Below are 22,149 nucleotides of genomic sequence, written 5' to 3'. Positions count from 1 at the left end.
GACTTAATCGTTTTTCTAGAGATTTTCTTCAGCGAGACGAACCTGCCAGTCCAATCCGACCTCCTGGAACTCTTCCTCGGATATACGTCGCGGGAGCCTTCGGGGGAGATTCTTACCTTCAGACTTAGTCGTTTTTTTTAGATGAAAATCCTTCCACCAGGGCAAACCTGAATCTTGCTCTGAAGTCCTTGGAGCCCTCTTCGGATACGCTGGCTGGGAGGTCCCGGTCAACTTCCTACGTTCGGACTGAGTCACTTTTTTGGAGATTTTCTTCACCGGGATGAACCTGCAAGTCAGGCCGGGTCGCGGTTGAGGCAAGCCGGCTAGAGTTGGCGTGGCGAGTCAGTCCCTCTATGGAGCTTTTTTTCAAAAGTTCTCCAAACTTCTCCAAACTTCTGGATCTTTTTCCAGATGTTCTTTTAAGGTTCTTTTGAGGTCCACAGTTCACCCCAAGGTTCCATAAGCTCTGAGATGCTCCTTGGGGGTGTGGACTACAACTCCCAAGATGCACCTGGCGCAAACTCCTTTTTGGCCACTGGACAGTGGTCAGCTGGTTGGTTTCTTCAGGAGTTGGTGCAGGGGACTCTGGTTAGCAAGTTTTCACCTGTAGCAAACAGGGAGTCCCTCCTTGAACCAGTTGAAGCCATGCAAAGTCCTTCTTGTGGTGAAGCCCAAGTGTGTAGCTGGTGCACTCCTCCAGAGTGCAGTGTCCAGGTGCAGGTCAGGGGTCCAGCAGGGCAGTCCTTCTTCTTCTGTAGTTTTTCCTGGTAGGGATCTGGTAGGGAACTGAGGTGTGTCTGCAGGTTTTATCCTTGCTCCTGGGTGAAAAACAGGGGGGTCCTGGTTCTCCAGTCAGGGGAAGGGTCCTTACCCCTGTGATGACCACTTCCTGGGAAGTGTGGCAAAAATCAATCCCAGGGAGCAACATTCCTCAAAAATCCATTATGGCTGAAAGTGATTTTTGGAGGTTACATCTTGCTGAGCCCACCCACTGGTGTGGCTAAAAATCCTAAACACACCCCTCTCCTGCCCTTTCCTAATCTAATCAAGGGGGCACCTAATTGTCTGGGTTTGCAGGATGTGAGGGTGTTACTGGGTTGCTCCAAATGTTCTTCCCTGCCTTTGAAGACCAGTTTGTCAGCCCTCCCCTTACTGCTTCCCCTTTCTGCTGAGGGAATATCTCCTCCCCCAGGCACATCTCTTTGTGTTGAGCCAGGTCACTTCACACATCATCAAGGCAGCCTGGCCAGGCTGCCAGAGGCTGGCCAATCAGAGAAAAGCAGCAAAAACATTGCAGGACTGAAGTTGGCAACTTTGCAGGTAAAGTTTAAAACTCTTTACCTGAACAAGTTATATTAAATCCAACAACTGGAAGTTGTGGGATTTATTATAGCAATTAATTTGATACAAACTTGTGGTATCTGTAACTTAAGGGGATTTTTTTAAATTAAAATAAAGTCTCCCCATTCTAGCCTATGGAGGCCATTCACTACAATGAGGGAAAACAAATTTGGCTGTTTTACCTCACCACGGCTTATAAAAGCTATTTTTATAAGGTCCCTCGTATATAGTTACATGGCACCCAGCCCTAGGAGCACATAGGGCCCACCTTAGGGGTGACTTATATGTAAAAATAAGGTAGTTTAAGGCTTTGAAACTACTTTTAATTCCAAAGTCGAATTTGCATGTAACTTTAATTTAAAAGCAGCCAGCAAGGCAGGCCTGCCTATAAAATGACACTGGGCACCTCAGCAGTGCACCTACGGGTGAACTACCTATGCTGGGGTCCCTAAACCTGCATGTCCTACCATATACTAGAGACTTAAAGGTAGGTTGACTTAGCCAATTATAATTAGCCTAATTTGCATACTGATTTTACACAGAGCACAGGCCCTGGAACTGGTTAGCAGTACCCAGGGCACCATCAGGGTCAGGAAAACACCATCAAAAAGTAAAAAATGGGGGCAAAAAGTTAGGGGGCCTCTGCAATCAGCCCTGTTTTCTCACAATAGATAAATTCTATTTATTGACAAAATCCAAACTAACCTCAATTTCTAGTTGCTCATCTCTCCAACATTGGCTTGCTTGCACACTCTGTTCACTCACAATATTCACTGTTTTTTTAGTTTTTTTAAATGAACGTAGCTTCATTACTTTCCTATAAACAGTTAAATTAGTTTCCAAAAGCTTGTCAGTTCGGATTCACACAAATCACTATGTCAACCACATGTTAAACCTCAGTACCCACCTGATTCACTGCCTAGCAATTGCTACAGCACCCCATCTCTCAAGGCTTTTCTTTGGTCTATCTTGGAGTGTACTTAATCCCATCAATGTCCCACTAAGGTATTGTAGTCCAATAAATGAGACTTCACCTAAATGATGACCTTTAATTAGGACTCTAAAATTACTCTTATCTCTTCTATATCAAATTTATTCTCATGAGTAATGTTTCCAACTTTAGTTTGCCAGGGGGGAATTAATATAATATATTTAATAAGATGTGTTGCAAGTAGCAAAATGTTTTAAAGTAATCTTTTCTCCAATTTTTGTGTGATGCATATCCCCCCTGCAATACTATAGGTTTTGAATTTATAAATTCAATTAATATCACTAATTGCTTGGACTGTGTTTCCCAAGGATGATGGAGAGCTTCCTGTGCAAACATGGTTCCAAAAGCGAGATAATAGCAGCAGGAAACTCTCAGTCCTTTTCACTGCCATTTAACTGGCTTGTCAACCTGCCCATCACCTTGCCAACAGCAAAGAACATGAAAAAACTCTCCTAGACTGACCTCATCCTTGCTGCCCACATCAACACTGTGGCTAACCGCTAAATATCCGATTACTTCTCATTCGAAAGAACCTCCTACTCTGACACATCATAGTGTGAAACTGATGCGGGTCCCGATCCTGGAGCGACATAACTACTGCAATGCAAACTATGCTGGCATCCCTAAAAACTCATTGTCAAGCTCCAGTGACTGCAGAGCCAAGCAGCCAAACATTATTTTAACCATTGTAAGTGACACTACCTCAAAGTCGTCCTTCAAGCACTCCACTGGTGCCCTTTATATGCCTAGATCAAAGTTAAGGTTTTGTGCCCTATCCATAAAACATACAGAGGCAACAACTATGTATACCTGCAGAAACTAGCACTTCATTCAGACCTCACTACTACCCAATCGTTGCCTATCACTCAATGTTCGAACATTAGATAAGTCTACATTCATTCAAGAGATGAAGCACTGAGGAAGATCCCTGGTCTTTCAAAATCCCAGACTCTGGAGTGCCATCAAACTGAAACTTAGATTGAAGTTCAATTACATAAGGTTCAGGACCTTTGAAAATTTAACTAGTAAGACGTGCCTTTAATTGAACAAAGAACAGGGGCTGTGATCAAAGAATTTTGGATAAGGTTAATCACAAAAATGCCTGGACACTAACCTCTCTGCTTTACCATACTGCTGTATTTTTACCAATAAGTTAATTGCTCTGCTCTAACCAAAAGGAGACACCTCAATTATTATAAAAATTAAGGGTTTGCATAATTTGGCTTAGTGAAATTATGTGAAATACCGACAAAATTATGAGAAACTACTCATAAGTAAGTGAAATGCATCTTCCACTAAAAATATTACCTGAACGGAGCCTTCGGGAAAAAATTTCACTGAAAAATGTAATTTTAAGTTGATTTCCAGTTGCTCATCTTCAAAAACTGTTGCTCACATTCAGATTTCTAGTCTAGCACCCAAAAATTACCCAAGCATTCCACGCGGGTAAATAATCTAGCTGAAATGTTTGTTGGTCACCCCCTTAAAGGAGCTGCTGCTCACATTCAAAACACTACTGCTGGTGTTCAGATTTGTAGTTTTGTGCTAAAAATTACCTAAATGGTCTTCTCTGATAGCAAATGTACCTGAAAAGCCCCTCGTGTTCACAAATTACCAGGACAGCGCATCTCTTATTAGAATTGTAATGGTACTACCTTTGTAATGTTGCATTAATTGTGTTACAAGAAATTACCAAAATTATTTAAACATGCCGACGTAGATAACATTTCACTGAGGCCTTCATAAATAACAAATAAATAAATAGGCTTTATACATGAGACATAGGAAGGCGTAGCCAGTGAAGATATTTCGGAGCAATAGTTATGTCTTTGGATTTGTTCTGCTTTTTCCACCTTTTTCCCGTGATAGTCATAGTCACAGAGAACATATTCAGACATAGTGATCAACTGTCCCTGCACAATTAAGTAGACACCCCTGCTCTCAAAGAAAGGGCCAATGAATAATATGGATTCTTCCTGAAACACAAAACCTTAACTGTACTCAGAGAGTTAAGTGTATGCCGAGTAGTCAAAGTTTTTGCCCATATTTACAAGCAGCCTGTGCCACCAGTGTATCACTTTTAGTGATGCACCAGTGGCGCAGGCTGCTGATCTGTATCTACGCAAAGCCAGTCTTTTCATGGCTTTGTAGATATGGTAGATATAGAGTAAGACAATGCAGCGCAAATCATTGCGTTGCCTCACTTTGTGTCAGGCGTTTCCATGGGTGTGGTCTGGGTGTTCCCATGCAACATCCATGGATTTTGACGCATTCCTAAATGTAAAATATTTTGTAAACCTGGGAAGGCGTCAAAAGCCTACCCCACCCTATAGGTGGTGTAAGAGTGATGCAACAGAAGAAATATCTGTATTTCTCCTCATTTTTTTCCTCTATTTGTGCTGCATTCTGCAGCACACACAGAAGGAGGAAAACGTCTCCATTGATTGTTTTGCGCAGGAAGTTGTCCCTTCCTGCACAAAAACAATCATCCTCACAACACAGGCACATTTGCACCATGGTGCAAGAGTGCCTCACTGGTGCATGGCAGCAGTTTCTGCACCATAGTAAGGGTAGAGGGCAGAAATGTGCCGTGTCTTCTAGGTACGGGCATTTCTGCCCTTTACTTGTGGCGCATGGCAGCTCAGCTTGCGCCACCTTGCACTATAGGGCCTTGTAAATATGGTCAATTTTCCTTTTCAAAGGCAAGTCAGACTTCCTGCTCCAGGGAGGCAATCTCCTGCCCATCCTTCAATCACCAGGCGTGGGGTGCTGTGGAGCTGCACAGGGGAAAAGCTGGGGAACTAAATTGGATTAGGTCGAAGACTGCAACAAAATGAAATGAGGGGCAGCTCATCACTAGGCGAGGTGAAAGAGAAACTTTGTGCGAGCGGAGGAAGGAGTAAGGACTCACCACTTTGTCAAAGTATGAAGGCTTACGGAATAGGACTGGGTATTGCCAAGGAGCACCAGTCAAACAGTTTCTTGCAGCAGCAGGGATGTTTCCCGCTGTGCCGAGAGAGCTGGTACCCGTTTTATTTTTATTTTTCTTAAACTTTGTGAGCTTCCTCTTCATGAAGCTTGTGAAGTTTGCATCGAAATTCTGACATTGCAAGTCGATGCTTTTGCACACTCATATTGACATGAAAGTACTTATTCCCACTTGCTTGCAAAAAAGTACAGATTGTTTGTTAACTAGAGATTTTCCAGCCGAAATTTCTTAACATGCGTAAGTGAAGAGAACATGCTTTCTTTCATATTCGCTGCATACACCATTTACCTATGCATGAAATAAAAGCAGCGGGACCTTTTCTCTTATTAACTAATTTTGAACTTTTTAAAAAGCAGTGATGGGGTATTGCTTGTATGGAGTAATGGAATAAAGATAAAGAAGATGATAAAATGCGGGAGAAGACACATCAGAAGACATAATATGCAGCCAAGCTACCCCCAGGTTGTGTCATTGAAGTCACTGCTGTCTGAAGTGAGAGCCTAACAAAGTCCCCATTGGAGCCAACAACATTTCCATTCCATAACATTCGTTGCATCTATTGCAGAAATATGAACTCTATTTCAGATTCCACAATAAGTGCACTCGTTTACACCAACCACCCAAAAATTGTCATCATCACATGTCTAAAAGCAATGTATGGGAATAAGAAACAAACATCAATGAAAAAGTTCGTATAAATGTTCGGGCTCAGCCTACTTTTTACTCGCTACTCACGTTGTTCATTGGTGAATATTATATCTTCTTTGTTTTTGTTTTCTGCCCCTATTTGCTGCTAGGAGAAGAAAAGCAAATAAAGGGCTGGCTAAGTAAAACGTTAAAGAAATATCCAAGTATTATTTAAGCGGACACGTCAATTTCATAGTTGGAAGGGTGCTTATTTTAGTGCTTGTAAAATCTCCCTGAAAAAAAAAAGAATAAATGATTTACCAAGACACTCATTCTTGATGGTGAGACCTGTACTACTAGCATCACAGCTTCCTGCACTATCTTGATTCTATCTAATGTGTTTTAGCGACGTCCCTTAATTTAATGCTTGACCCTCTTGTTTACAGACAACATGTAAAATTAAAGGCATTAAAGGATTTAATTGCATCATTACTTTGTATTTAAAAGATGTGGTTCCGTACGGTCACCATTTACACATTTCTTATATAATAGTTGAGTGTAACTGCACCTCCATTGCTGATGTGAAGTTGGAAAAATGAAGACTGCATACTCTGGGTTTTGTTGCCAAAATAGGGATAACACACTTTAGCTCCACTTAGGCTGAGAAAGTTCTCACTAAGACAGCATTTAATCATCTCTAGTCACTGGTGAGCCAGGTAAAGGGGTCCCTCCATTTTCCATGCTAACATGAAGTTCAGCTACTATCTGTTGTTTAGTTGGAATAAAGTTCTGTCCATTTCGAGGGTGTAAAGGTGTCATGGAGGAGTTTGGGAATTCCCACAAGAATTCATGTTTGTGGCCGTTCTAAAAATTCCATGGCAAACCATGCCTTTTAGTGCCCACTTACCGCCGTGTGAGTTGGAGATAATAATGCAGATTTCTCTGGCTTGAGGTGGAGAAATTCACATTAGTAAATGCATTTACACTTCGTAGGACCTTTGTTCTGTAAACTTGTATTTATGAATGAAAACACCTTTGTGAATTGGGACCAGTAAGATTAAGCTACTCCTACTCGTCCCAAAATCTTTCTGAATCAGGTCCAGTCCAGTGCAGCATTTCATTAAATGCCCCTATGTAAATTAATGTCCCAAGTGCTTTGTGTAGGATGTTTGCGTTCAGAATTAAAACTAATGCTTCCGACATAGCACACTTAAGTAAATTGGCAAAGGATGCGGGCTGCTAAATAAATTCTCGAGAAAAGCCTTTTTCCCCATACAAAATTCTATTGCTGGGAATCTGGGAGATTGTAGCCGGGTTCACTCACTGTTCACTCACCATTGAGGATTAGGTAAGGAACCTAATGACGACCTAGTGCAATCTAAGCATTTTTCTAAGCATTTAAAGGATAGGAAAAAACATTTTAAAACAGCTCCTATGCTGGACAAATTGTCAACATGCCGACTCACAGAATAGGATTGCTACATGGGGACAAGCCTTTTCCCAAAGGGCCATTTGCAACGCATACATTCGGCTCTAAGTCTGCCCCTTGATTGATTTGTTTTTAGCTTCTAATGTTAGCTTTTGTATTTTTAGGATGTGCCAAACTATTTGATTGATCTTTTTGATAAGGTTTTAATTAACGAAATAAGGGAAGTCATGTGCTTATTTAGAGAGAGGGAGATCTTATGGTTCTATGCTTGCTTCTTTGCTTAATGATGTCAATAATCAATAATTTAGCAACAGATATGGCAGGGTGTGGTAAGGGTAGTAAGGATAACATTTCAAGCAGCAAATTTGTTTCTATATGTTGGCACGTTTTTAATAATAATAGTTTTATTGGTCAATGAAAAGGGCAGAGTCTGCAAATGTTTGTCCCTCACAGTTAGCAGATCCTTGCATTGGTTGTCACTGCATAGTTGAGGTGGGTTTATACTTTAATGGTATTGAAAACACATTCACCTGTAATAATAATGCTTGTAAGGTAAAGTTAACAACATAGCCAAGTGATCAGTCTGTCCACTTCAAATTGCTATGTGGAACCAAAAGACCTCTGTTCAAAATATGACAGAGATTACTCTCTTTTAAGTCCTGTCAAGGTAAAACATGCATTGGCAAAGCCAAAAGGTTTCTGCAATCCGGGAGCTATTGGCGTTGTCAATGTGAACATCTTTTAGCCCTATTAAACTTGGACCGAAAGCAGTGAACCAGCTGCTTTAATACAAATAGTAGCTTGCTAAAACAGACACACAACCACAGTCAATAATTTCTGAAATCCAATACAACACATTCACAGAAAAAGGAGGCAACAACAAGCCCGCACACTACTAGAAAAAGCTCCAAACCAGGACCACACCTAAATATCGAAAGAACAGGACTATAATAAACATGAACTTGTAGTTTTAATTCTATGTCTGTGAGCAGCTGCCATTTTTGGTTGTGAAGATCTGTTCATCCTTAGCCTTAATAAAATTTATCAGAAGACATATGATTCTGGGTTTCCTCAAAATAAATGTGATAGGTAAGGGGAGGAGGTGTAGCCATTGGAGGTGACTTTGGAACTGGGCAACCCATTTCCAGTCTTGGCATCGATTCAACATCCTTTGACTCTGGGCAAATCACTTAATCTCCCTGTGTCCATAAAAAAAACCTGAACACGATTGAAGACAGTGGGGGAGGGGCTCAGGTAAAGAAGAAACAGCTGGGGCAGAGGTGTGAGACAGAAAAGAAGCAACAGGGATAGGGGCAGATGGGAATGGAAAAGAAGCAATAAGAATGGGGGAGTGGGAGTTAGGGGAAAGTAACAAGTGAAAACACAAGCACTAGTATGGAGTGCTTAAACACAATTAAAAAATTGCTCCAAAAAATGGGAGCAGTGAATAAGCATAAGTACTTGGTCCATGCTCTAGGAGAGGGCCAAACACAAGAAGAGGCAATGATGCATTCATGCAATGGCAAATGGGAACAAAAGATATGAGAGCAATGTCAAAGCGAGCAAATGGTATGCCTACTGGGGGGCAGTAACCCACTAACTGTAAACAAAATGTCTCGAAAGGGCAACACGTGAGCTGTAGCGGAGACCCAAAAATTAGCAGTCGCCCCGTGAAATGATGCAATTGAACTGTCAGAATAAAAAAAAAAACACTCCACCTGAATTAATAATATGTACAGGTTCCTAATATATATTCGTCATGGATGCCCTGATAAATTCTTTTAAATGATAGCCTGATCCCACTAGACATTTAACTCATGTAGATATATTTTGTGAGTCTATAAACTCTTTAATTTCCCTTCATTTAAAAATGTATTCTAATTCACCTGTGTTAAAAAGTTTAAATAAATAACATGTTACAGTCAGATAGAATATGTGCCAGGGTAAGGGCAATTACATGAATTTCATAAAAGTTAAAAATAAGCTAACTACCAATAACAAATTTAAAGACAATCAAATGGTAGTGTTAGGCACTGTTAACGGAGAAGCACTGACCATGAAATGTAAATCTACTTTTCCTTGCCTGAATCACTTGTAAAAGGAGGGGAAGTCCATAAACCTAGACCAATTTAAGCAGAACTATAAACAATGTTAAAGATATTCTTGTTCCTTACAGAGTAGCACAATCAGCGAAAGCTATATCTATTCAACAATTCCACTAGAGCTGCCCAAATTTGCACCACTCACACAATTTATAGTTTCTGCTAATGATAGAACAGGGTTTCAACATTGTGTAGTCCATTTTACAGATTTAACTGTGACCTCTACATTTGCTACAACTAATTGTATGGGAGTTAGATTTGGAAATTGAAATACAAGAAAACATTTTGGAACATTACTGTAGGCAAATTAAATCTATATTCTTAAAGGGCTAGGCTTATTAATTTTACGTCTCTGTATAAATTATACTACACTCCAATTATGCTAAACAAACTCAAATCAGATTTCAGTACCAGATGTCATAGATGGTGTCCAGATGCTGATTTCTTGCATCTGGTGTGGCACTGCCCAGAGGTAGTTAGATTCTGGGGAGATATAATGAAAGTTCTACATGAAATAGCACAGACACCCTTCGAAATATCTCCAATGAGGATTGTGCAAGTGTGCTTTGCAAAATGGCTATCTTCCGCTAACTCTCCATAGACCCCGCATTATCAATGACATTTTTATAGGATAAAGTCTACGTTTTACCTTCTAATATGGCTTGTGGCAGCTATGCACACAGCTCTTCATGGAGGTTTCATTTTTGAGGAATTTCCAGTGGTTTAGCTGGTGTTTCTCTCATTAAGGATTTCACCTCTCTCTTAAGTGAGGTGCTGTTGCAATTTCCTTTCAGGAGGGTGGAATTACTCTCAGGAAAGGGTGTGGTTAAGGTCTAAACCACGTTCACGTCTTGTTTTTAGCTGCTGCACACTCTTATTATATGGTGAAATCTTTTCTATTTGACTGCTTCTTCATTTTAATTTGTACTTTTCTCTCTATGTAATTTATTTATCAATATGGAAGGGAAAAGTGTGCACTTTGGAAAGAATAAATGCAAGCAAAAGTTTCACCTCCACCACTCAAGTAAAAGTTGTGGAAAAGGAGGAGCCTTCTTGTGGGAAAACTAGGCTGATTGCAGAAGCCCCCTCACTTTTTGCCCCCATTTTTCACTCATATGGGTGTTTTCCTGACTCTGATGGTGCCGTAGGCACTGCTAAACAGTCCTAGGGCCTGTGCTCTGATTAAAATGGTATATGCAAAATAGGTTAATTATAACTGGCTGTACCAACCTATCTATAAGTCCCTAGTATATTGTATGACATGTAGGTTTATGGTCCCCAGCATAGCTAGTACACCCATAGGTGAACTGCTGTGGTGCCCAGTGTCATTTTAAAAACAGGCCTGCTTTGCTGACTGCGTTTAAGTTAAAGTTAACCCCAAATTTGACTTTGGAATTAAAAGTACTCCCATAGTCCTAAGCTACCATATTTGTACATAGAAGAACCCCTAAGGTATGCCCTAATGCCTCCAGGGTTGGGTGCAGTGTAACTATAAGCAGGGACGTTCTAAAAGTTGTTTCATATGCCCTGGTGAGGGAAATACAGACAAATATATTTTTCCCCATTGTAGTGAATGGGCTCCATAGGCTAACATGGAGAGACTTTAGTTTAAAATAAGAAAGTCTTATTTTCCATAGGAAGGAGGTAAATATAGGAAGGTTGGTACCTCATTGAAAGTTGCAATAAATCCAACAACCTGTCTCTGTTAAATTCAATGCAACTTGAACAGGGAAATAGTTTCAGAACTCTTGCTAAAAGTTACCAACTTCAGCCCTGCAGTGCCCTACTCTGATTGGTCATCCTATGGCAGGCTGAGCCAGGTTGAGATGTGAAGTGGCCTGGGCTGAAATAAAGGAAACATCTGGTGGGAGGAGATCTGTCTCAGCAGATGGTTAGATGAAGAGAGGGCTGGAAAGTGGTGTGTTAAGGGAAATGTAGCCACACCACTGGGTGGATCATCCTGATTTAAGCTTTAAGATTTAATTTTTCCCATCTTGGATTTTGGAGATATGCTGTTCCCTGTGAGTGATTTTTGCCACACTTCCCAGTAAGTGGTCACTCAAGAGGGTGGTGTCCTCCACGTGTTTGGACAGGAGCACCCCCCTGCTTGCCATCCCAGGAGCAAGGATAAATATGTCAGAGCCGCCCCACACTTCAGATCCCTACTAGAAAAAGACAAGAAGAAGAAGGACTGCCCTGCTGGACCCCTGGCCTGCACCTGGACACTGCACTCAGAAGGACTGCACCAGCTGCACACTTTGGGCTTCACCAAGAAAATGTCTTTGCTAGACATCTGCAACTCCAAGAGGGGACTCCCTGTAAGCTACAGGTGGAAAAGAGCTCACCAGATACCCCTACACCAAGTCCTGCAAAATTAGCCCAGCTGACCAGTGACCAGTGGTCATTTAAGAATTTGGATCAGGTGCATTCTGGGAGTTAAAGTCCTAAACCCCGAAGGAGCAACTCAGAGCTTCTGCAACCTTTGGGTAAGTTGTGAATACTTGAAGGACCTTAACAGTACTTCTGGAAGAAGATCCAGTAGTTTGGAGCAACTTTAGAAAAAAGATCCATAAGTGGACCGACCCGACGGCGAGAGCCAAGTCGGGCAACATCGACCATGACCCGGCCTGACTTGCAGGTTCACCTCGCTGAAAAGCTCTGCAGCCCCAGACTTCCAGGATTTGACCGGAGCTCGTGGAAAGGTAAACAGATGACTCAGGCTTGAAATTGGCTTTCAGAGGAAGGTCGTCCAACGTCAGAGAAGAAAAGCTCAAAAAAAGTTTCCAAGTCTGACTATAGAAAAGGTGACCAAGGCCTCCCATGCAGCATATCTAAAGAAGGGTCTAACGAGGTCAGGCTCAACTTGTGACTTTGTCCCGGTCGAAGAAAAATCTTCAAGAAAACAACTAAGTGTGAAGGTAAAACTTTAACTGAGGCCTCCAGCTCAGTATAGCCAAGCAGGGCTCCATTGCAGTCGGCCTCAACTTTTGACTTTACCTTGGTCGAGTGTGACCAGATGTCCAGATCGGCGCTTTTGATTTCTAGGCGCTAGAAAACATTTAGGTAGTCATTACAACCCTGGCGGGCGGTGTTAAAGCGGCGGTAAGACCACCAACAGGCCGGCGGAATTTTTATGCAATTACGACCGTGGCGGAAACCGCCAACAAAGACAGCCACTTTAACACTCCGACCGCCACGGCGGTACAAACAAACAGCGCGGCGGTCACCGCCAACAGACAGGCGGAAGACAATGTACCGCCCACACTATTATGACAGGCCAATCCGCCACCTTTTCCAGGGCGGATTGACCGCAGATAAAAACACGGCGGAAACAGGAACTTCAAAGGGGAAAACACTCACCTCTGCACACTCCACGAGGAACAAGGACACCATGGATCCAGAACTCCAAATCCTACCTGCGATAGTCTTCTTGCTCCTGTACCGGCGGCGAAGACCACGGTGAGTACTGCACCTACAACACAGGGGAGGGGGAGGCAAAATACAGGGACACACACACACACGCAACACCCCAACCCGCACCCTCACCCACTACAACACACACACTAATACATATCTATACATTATAGTTACACCCCACAACCCCCCAGAAGAATGCAAAGACAAAAGGATATGAGTGTAACCATTGTAATCTATTAAAATGCAGTGCGCAAAAATATCCATATATACACTATTAACAAAATATACACCAAGAATAGTAGTCCAGGTATTGCACCATTTATAGTCCGTGGACCACTGGGCCCAAAATGCATGGGCGAGGCCCACACTCGATACCAGATCAAAACAGAGAGAACACTGCAGGGGCATCAGATAGAAATACAACAGGCACCTCAGGGGAAAGGGAAGGGAAGGGGGGGCATCTCAGCCGGATGAGTGCACAACGCCAGATCCATGAGGGGTTCAATGCCCACTGTTCAATCCAGGGGAGTGCAAAGCCACAGTCTCTCAAGTCTCTCCAGTGGGTGGTTTGCCCACTGTTCAATCCTGGGGAATGCAAAGCCACAGGCTCTCAAGTCTCTCCAGTGGGTGGTTTGCCCACTGTTCAATCCTGGGGAGAGCAAAGCCACAGTCTCTCAAGTCTCTCCAGTGGGTGGCTTGCCCACTGTTCAATCCTGGGGAGTGCAAAGCCAAAGTCTCTCAAGTGTCAACAGTGGGTGGTTTGCCCACTGCATTATCCTAGGGAGTGCAAAGCCACAGTCTCTCAAGTCTCTCCAGTGGGTGGTTTGCCCACTGCCATATCTTGGGGAGTGCAAAGCCACAGTCTCTCAAGTGTCTCCAGTGGGTGGTTTGCCCACTGCATTATACTGGGGAGTGCAAAGCCACAGTCTCTCAAGTCTCTCCAGTGGGTGGTTTGCCCACTGCCATATCCTGTGGAGTGCAAAGCCACAGTCTCTCAAGTGGATAACAGTCTCCACGGGTTCTGGAGGGGGACTGGTGCCCAGAGTGCTTAATCCTGTGAAGGACAGAGGTAGTGGATGCATGTCTCCACTGGTTCTGGAGGGGAACTGGTGCCCAGAGTGCTTCATCCTGTGAAGGACAGAGGTAGTGGATGCATGTCTCCGCTGGTTCTGGAGGGGGACTGGTGCCCAGAGTGCATCACTCACCCCGTGATGGTCCCAGTTGCGTCAGTGCCCCTGCCGCTCATGGGCTAGCAGTGCTTGATTTGACGGTGCCCTGTTCAGCGGTGCTTGCCCTGTTCAGCGGTGCTTGATTTGGCGGTGCCCTGTTCAGCGGTGCTTGAGTTGGCGGTGCCTGTTCAGTGGTGCTTGAGTTAACGGTGCTCTGTTCAGCGGTGTTTGAGTTGGCGATGCCCTGTTCAGCGGTGCTTGAGTTGGCGGTGCCCTGTTCAGCGTTGCTTGATTTGGCGGTGCCCTGTTCAGCGGTGCTTGCCCTGTTCAGCGGTGCTTGATTTGGCGGTGCCCTTTTCGTTGTTGTCCTTCATAGGCACCGTCCGCTGGGACATGTGAGGACATGGCGGAATCCTCCGGTGTACCGACCGCTGGTGGACCTGTCGACAATGGAGGAAAGACATTTGAAAATCACCTACAGGTTTGACCGTGCCACAATCCAGGAACTGTGTACCCAGTTGGAGCCAGACCTGATGCCAGCAATCCGCCATCCCACAGTTATCCCCCCTCAAGTGCAGGTGCTATCAGTGCTCCATTTCCTTGCAAGTGGGTCTTTTCAAACAACTGTGGCCATGGCATCATGGATGTCCCAGCCTATGTTTTCCAACGTATTGTCCAGAGTGTTGTCTGCCCTGCTGAAACACATGCAGAGCTACATCGTTTTCCCTCAGGTGGAGGATTTGCCTACAGTGAAAGGTGACTTCTATGCCCTTGGACATATCCCCAACATCATAGGTGCCATTGATGGGACCCATGTGGCTTTGGTCCCCCCCACAGGAGTGAACAGGTGTACAGAAACCGGAAGAGTTATCATTCGATGAATGTACAGATGGTATGTTTGGCCGACAAGTACATCTCCCATGTGAATGCCATGTTCCCTGGCTCAGTGCATGACGCCTACATCCTGCGGAATAGCAGCATCCCTTATGTAATGGGTCAACTCCAGAGGCACTGTGTGTGGCTATTAGGTGAGCCCCTGGTAGCAAGACAGTGGGAATGGTTGTCTGGGGTTATCCCTACAGGTTAGTGTGTGTCTAACAGTTGTCCCTCGCCATTTGCAGGTGACTCTCGGTACCCCAACCTGTCATGGCTACTGACCCCAGTGAGGAATCCCAGGGCAGTGGAACGCTACAATGAGGCCCATGGGCGAACTAGGAGGGTGATCGAGCGGACCTTCGGCCTCCTGAAGGCCAGGTTCAGGTGCCTCCACATGACAGGTGGATCCCTATTCTACTCACCAAAGAAGGTGTGCCAGATCATCGTGGCCTGCTGCGTGCTTCACAACTTGGCTTTGCGACGACAGGTGTGTTTTCTGCAGGAGGATGGTCCAGATAGCAGTGTTGTGGCAGCTGTGGAGGTTGTGGGCAGTGATGAGGATGAAGCAGAGGAAGAAGACATGCAGAACAGGGACTCAGTGATCCAGCAATAATTCCAGTGAAACACAGGTGAGAATACATTCCTGCCTACTACATGTACTTTTACACTACTACCTCTCTACTGTCTGTCGTTTTCACCCAGTGTATGGTCACTGAGTTGTCACTTTCCCTTACGGTTTCACAGATGTGGGTCCCACTGTGTGTCATCTGCTTAGATTCCTCATGGACTAGAGCTGTGTGACATAGGTATGTTGACATTACTATTTCAAGAACATTTTGTCACTGTAATTGCAAATACACTATTTCGAAATCATAGACAGACTCCAGATAATTTTGTGCTTTAGTTGTGTTTATTTAAATGCAAAATATTGGAGGGGGAAGTTAAATGGTGAGGGGTGATGGCGGAGGAGTGTCCATGGCAGAGTCCAGTCTATTAGTCTCACTGGTGCATTGCCCATATGGGCATAGGTAGTGGAGCTGGGGCAGTTTAATTATGGACAGGGTGACAGGGTGACAAAGTGGCAAAGTGGGACAGTGGGATGACAATCAGGGTGGTCTAATTTCTTGGCGGGGGTCTTGGCATCGTGCTCTGTCTTGTTCCTGGATCTCAGGGACCGTTTGCGGGGTGGTTCTCCCTCTGCAGGGGGTGGGGTGCTGGTGTGGTGGTCCTGTGGTGGGCCGTCCAGCCCACTAGCACCGTTGGAGGTGGTGGGCAGTTCATCGTCCATGCTAGTGTCAGGGGCCCCTTGTAGTGCCACAGTGTCCCTTCTGGTGTTAAGTAGTTCCTTCAGCACCCCTACGATGGTGCCCAGGGTAGAGCTGATGGTTCTGACTTCCTCCCTGAAGCCCATATACTGTTCCTCCTGCGTGCGCTGGGTCTCCTGATACTTGGCCAGTACCGTTGCCATCGTCTCCTGGGAGTGGTGGTATGCTCCCATGATGGAGGAGAGGGCCTCGTGGAGAGTGGGTTCCCTTGGCCTGTTCGCCCCCTGTCTCACAGCAGCCCTCCCAGTTCCCCTGTGTTCCTGGGCTTCCGTCCCCTACACCGTGTGCCCACTGCCACTGCCCCCAGGTCCCTGTTGTTGTTGGTGTGGTGGGTTATCCTGGATTCCCTGTAGTGGTGGACACACAGCTGATTGACGTGTCCTGGGGACGGAGACATGGGCCCGCTGGGTGGGTGCTGTGCTGGTGTTTCCAGAGGGGGGAAGGTCTGTGGTAGCCTGGGCCTGTGTGAGGGGAACCGACTGTCCCGAGGCCCACAATGGTTCGGGCTGGTCATCTAGATCCAGTTGGACAGAGGTGCTGTCATCACTGTGGGCCTCTTCTGTAGGTGGAGTGGACATGTCTATACCCTCCTTTCTGGTGTCGTTGGGTAGGGGTCATGCAGGGGTGGAAAGGCATGATTATTGCATCTGTGTGTGGCATGGTGTGCAAAGGGTGGGTGACCGTGTACCCCAGTGCTGGCATTCCTGTGTGGGAACTTGTGTGATGATGGTTTAGGGGGGTGTATGGGTATGTGCAGTGGGCATGCTTTAGTGATGGGTGTCCATGCTTTGTTGTTGAATGCAGGGCGTGGTGTTGGGATGTGTGGTTTGTGATATTGGTACATTTGTGAGGAGTTGGAGTGATAGGGGTGAGGGCGAGGGTGGGGGTATGTGATAGCATGCAGGTAGGGTGGGGGATGTAATAGTTAAGATTTGTCTTACCAGAGTCCATTCCTCCACCAACTCCTGGGAGGCCCTCAGGATGCAGAATCGCCAAGACCTGCTCCTCCCATGTTGTTAGTTGTGGGTGAGGAGGTGGGGGTCCGCCGCTAGTCCGCTGAACCTCCAGGTGGTGTCTTGAAACCACGGAACGCACCTTCCCCCATAGGTCGTTCCACCTTTTCCTGATGTCCTCCCGATTTCTTGGGTGTTGTCCCACTGCGTTGACCCTGTCCACTATTCTTCGTTTGTGGGTGATGTGGGTGGGTGTTTTATATTGTATTGGGTGTGTGGGAGTGGTGTGTGTATGTTTATCAGGTGTGTGTATTTTGAATTGTCCAATGTGGCTGTGTTTTGTAAGAGTGTGTCTATTTTGAGCGCGGCGGTGGGTACCGCCAATGGAATACTGTGGTTGAAAGACCGCCGCGTGGATTCGTGTGTCATGATAGTACGGCCGCATTTCTGTTGCCGTGACGGTGGAGGTTTTGTTTTCACCAGTTTATCACTGACCTTTGGTGTGGCGGACTTGTGTGGGTGTCTGAATTTTGGCGGGTTCCGAGATGTGGGTCATAATAGCTGTGGCGGAATTCCGCAGCCGCGGCGGTGTGTTGGCGGTCTTCTGCACGGCGGTAAGCGGCTTTTACCGCCAATGTTGTAATGACCCCCTTAATCTTTCAAAAATTCATATCTTTGGTTCCCTTTATTGGATTTTTTGGTGTCATTTTAAAGATAAAAATATAATCTATTTTTATGAATTGGTGTTAGATTTTTATTGGGTTTCGTGTTTATTATATTTACTATGTTATTGATATTAAATGCTTTAAACTCCTATTCCTCCTAAATTGAGCCTAACTGCTCGTGACAAATATACCAAGGGTTGAGCCAGGATTAAATTATTGAGACCTTGAGCTAGTGGGGGTGTCTGGCCTATTGCTAAGTGTAGGTACTTACCTGCCCTTGCTAATCGTCCACTTTCCAACACTTCTTTACCCATTTTAATAGATGAACTACAAGCATTTTCATGTAATACAGAGAATATTGCATCAGAAATTAAAAATATACACAAAGACATGGCCAGCTTTTCTATGAAGTTTTCTGATAACTCCATTGAAATTCAGGATAACAGATTAAAAGTAGACTGTCTGGAACCTAATACAGCTAATACAGCACATGTTTTGCCAATGTGTTTCTTGTTACTTGATTTAGAAAATAGTAATCAGCAGTATAACTTGTGTAACTTTAATTTACTTGAAGAAGTGGAAGGTAATGACTGCAGGCAATATTTAGGAAAATTACTACCTGGTCTTTTGCATTTATCGTTCCAAGAAACATTTGAAGTTGACCATGCTCATAGAATCCCTTCACACCGAAATCCAAGTCCTAGCAAATCATGTTAAATGATATTTAAAGTTTTGTGTCACCATCATCTTGTAATAAAAAGGAGAGTGTCAAGGAAAATTCCGCCATTAATGGTAATGGTAACGAATGTGTTATACACCAAGACTTAGCAAAAGAAACTGTTAAAATTTGAAAAGAATTAACTTACATGATACCTCGATTAATAAGCTGTGGTTTTAAATATGGCTTTTTTGATCCATCTACAATTAGAATATGGAAGGATGGGTTTTCAAGATCGTTTAAAAATCTTGTCGATCTTCAGGTATTTCTTGACCAACAACTACTGCTCTCCATGGAAACAAATGTGACTGATACTTGATTCCTGCACTATAATTTTTCTATTAACTAGCACATGTTATGTCACAATGTCTTTTTGGGGTCTTGGTATAAGCAGGTCATTGTTTCTTATGCATATGTGCCTTTCTGGAATATTATTTATGTTTTTGGTGTTTGTTTCTGTATTTCCTTTTTCTCCCTTTATTTCTTTTTAGAGCTACATATTATTCTAACTGTTATTGTTCTTCTCTTGTGGGGCCAGATGTACTTAGATGCAATTTCATATTTCCTAAATAATGACTTCATAGAAATCGCTATTTTGGAAATTCAAAATGCTATGTACCAAGACACTGATTTTCTAATAGAGATTCCTACAAAGTAGGAGTCCATATTAGAAATCAAAATTAGGAATCCCATGCTATTTGTGACAATGGGCCAGTGTTGCATTTCCCAAATAGCAATTTGATAAGTGGAAATCACTATTTGGGAATGCCAAACCAAGGATGGTTATGGGCAAAAGGTCCCCCCGAAATGCACCCCAAAAATAATGGTGCACACGTAAAGCACACATATGCCCAAGGGGCATGTGTGTGCTCCATAGCACTTTAAAAAAAGCAGTTTGGGGTGCTTTTATTTTTTAATTGGACATAGTTACCATCAATTTGAAGTCGATGGTAATTGCATTTGGTAAACCAAACCAATTAAAGTACACAGGACTGGACACAGATTTGGGAAGTCATTATAAAAATATTTACTATTTCAGAGAACCTCTCTTATAATATGTTGATTTCTCAATCTGTTTCACTTATCACTAACATGTCAGGTCTGAAGAATACATTGTTTGATTTTCCTATTTCTGCTACTTTAAAATCAATCACTTCCAATTGAAAGAAAATGCTTAATTATTATCAATTAGCCAGTGGTGGTATTGGATTATTTTTACTAGAAGAGGAGCTAACTTGACTCTTTTGGGTGTGATGTATAATATTTCCAATTAGCACTTATTTTGGAAACCAGTTGATGATTATATAGCATTCCATTCCTAAATATATGTTATTATTATGTTCTATAGGTCTCTAACATATCAGGTCTTTGCAGTTAAGATAAGTTGCTTGTTTTTGATAGATATGTATTGAAATTATGTATTTCTATATGCCCCCCTTTATTTTGTTAACATATGCACTCTATATTCATACTGGTGTATTTATTCAAAGATCCCTCTAAGGTTTCAGATTACCGCACAATATCTTTAATTAATCAGGATTATAAACTTTATGTAAAAATACTTGCAACTAGATTGACTGCTGTGCTTGACTCACTCATCTCTATTGATCAATCTGGTTTCATGAAATCAGTCATTCTCTTAACAACACCCAATTATTATTTAATGCGATTGATGCTGGACCATCTTTACCTTTGCCCTCTGCAGTCTTAGTATTAGATGCTGAGAAAACATTTGACAAAGTCTATTGGCAGTATCTACTTTGTGCTTTACTTTTAATTTTGGCAGCTCATTTATTCACACAATCTCACCTTTATATTCTGGGCCATCTGCCAGACTTTTCATTAATGGTAAAGTTTCTAATCAATCTTTCCTTTTTAGCAGTACCAGGCAGGGTGTCCTTTACCCCTTTCAATTTTATTCTTGCTTTTGAACCCTTACTCATTGCTATCAGAAAGTGTAAGGAAATTGAAGGCATTACTATTAATTATGGTACCATAAGAACTTCAGATTATGCGCATAATGTTTTATTGTATATTAGCAATCGTAAATCCTCTATCTCCCATCTTTTAAATATAATCCATACATACTTTAAATTTTCAGTGTATATTTAAACACTATAAAAACAGTTTTTTTCCCACTTGAATGTTAATTGTACCCCTGATATGGTTCCTAACAATGAGATAATTTAGCAAAAAAAAAACATCAAATACCTGGCTATTCTATTCTCTCACACAATTGGGAAATCAATTACAATGAATTATGAATACATGATTAATCATAAAAGGACAAAATTCACAAATGGTCCAACTTGCATCTATCCTGGTGGGGAAAGATGATTCATTCAAAATGGTTTTTGCCCCAGAAATGTTTTACCTCGTATCAATGATCAATATTCGACTTCCTCTTGGGTTTTATGAAAAAAATTGATACTCTTTTATGTACATTTATTTCGCATAACAAGCCTTTTTGTATAAGTATTAAGAAATTTAAATCTGCAAAGTGCAGTGGTGGTTGGTTTTGAATAACCAGACTTTCTTAATTCAGATATATTTTATTTTAAAACAAAGTTTTTTTTGGTTTAATCATACAGTGCTTGAAAATACACCTTCATGGCTTCTTATTGAACAAAGTATGGCATCACCATTTCCCTTATCTGCATTACTAACTATGCTTAATTCTGCCACTTTCCTAAGAAAATCTGTGATCTTGCAATCTACTAAATTCATTTGAAAAGATCTTGATGCACTTTTGCAATTTCCTATTTCACGTATCTTAAATATGTCATTATGGTACAATCCAGTGTTAAAATTCCATCAAGATATAACATTTTGGAAATCTTGGATAAAAACTGGTATTTTCTATCTAAAGGATATTTATTTGTAATAACACGTTTTTAACTGTTGATGACTTACACCAAAACTTCATTTGCCTATTTACGATATTTCCAAATATGAAATGTTATGCAATTTAATACTAGATTCATTTCCTAAAAATTGCCCTCTAAATTTCACTTTTGACTTGAAAATCTTCATATTAACAATAAACTCCTCTTCACACGCAGTATCATTGTTTTATTAAAAACTGAACAACTTTGATAAGGATAATTTTAACTTTCTCTCTAACTTCTGGAATGGAGAACTAGATATATCTGTTTCCCAAGACATTTGGAAAATAATATGGATGAATAGCAACTCTGGAAAGCTACCTGTATTGTTATACCAAACCAATTCCTTCATACTATTTAATACTCTATAGACTTCTTTAAAATTAGTTAATGCAAAACTCTTACATTACGCTAGTTGTTGTCATTGTCATCAAAACTGAGGTTCACTAAAACATATACTTTAGAAATGTAATATTGTTTTTAAGTTCTGGACACAGGTTTGGGAAGTCATTACAAAAATATTTACTATTTCAGAGAACCTCTCTTATAATATGTTGATTTCTAAATCTGTTTCACTTATCACTAACTTGTCAGGTCTAAAGAATACATTGTTTGATTTTCTTATTTCTGCTACTTTAAAATCAATCACTTCCAATTGAAAA

This window comes from Pleurodeles waltl, chromosome 6, assembly GCF_031143425.1.
Source record: "Pleurodeles waltl isolate 20211129_DDA chromosome 6, aPleWal1.hap1.20221129, whole genome shotgun sequence".
NCBI classification, from domain to species: domain Eukaryota; kingdom Metazoa; phylum Chordata; class Amphibia; order Caudata; family Salamandridae; genus Pleurodeles; species Pleurodeles waltl.
Note: the sequence above shows the minus strand (reverse complement) of the source record.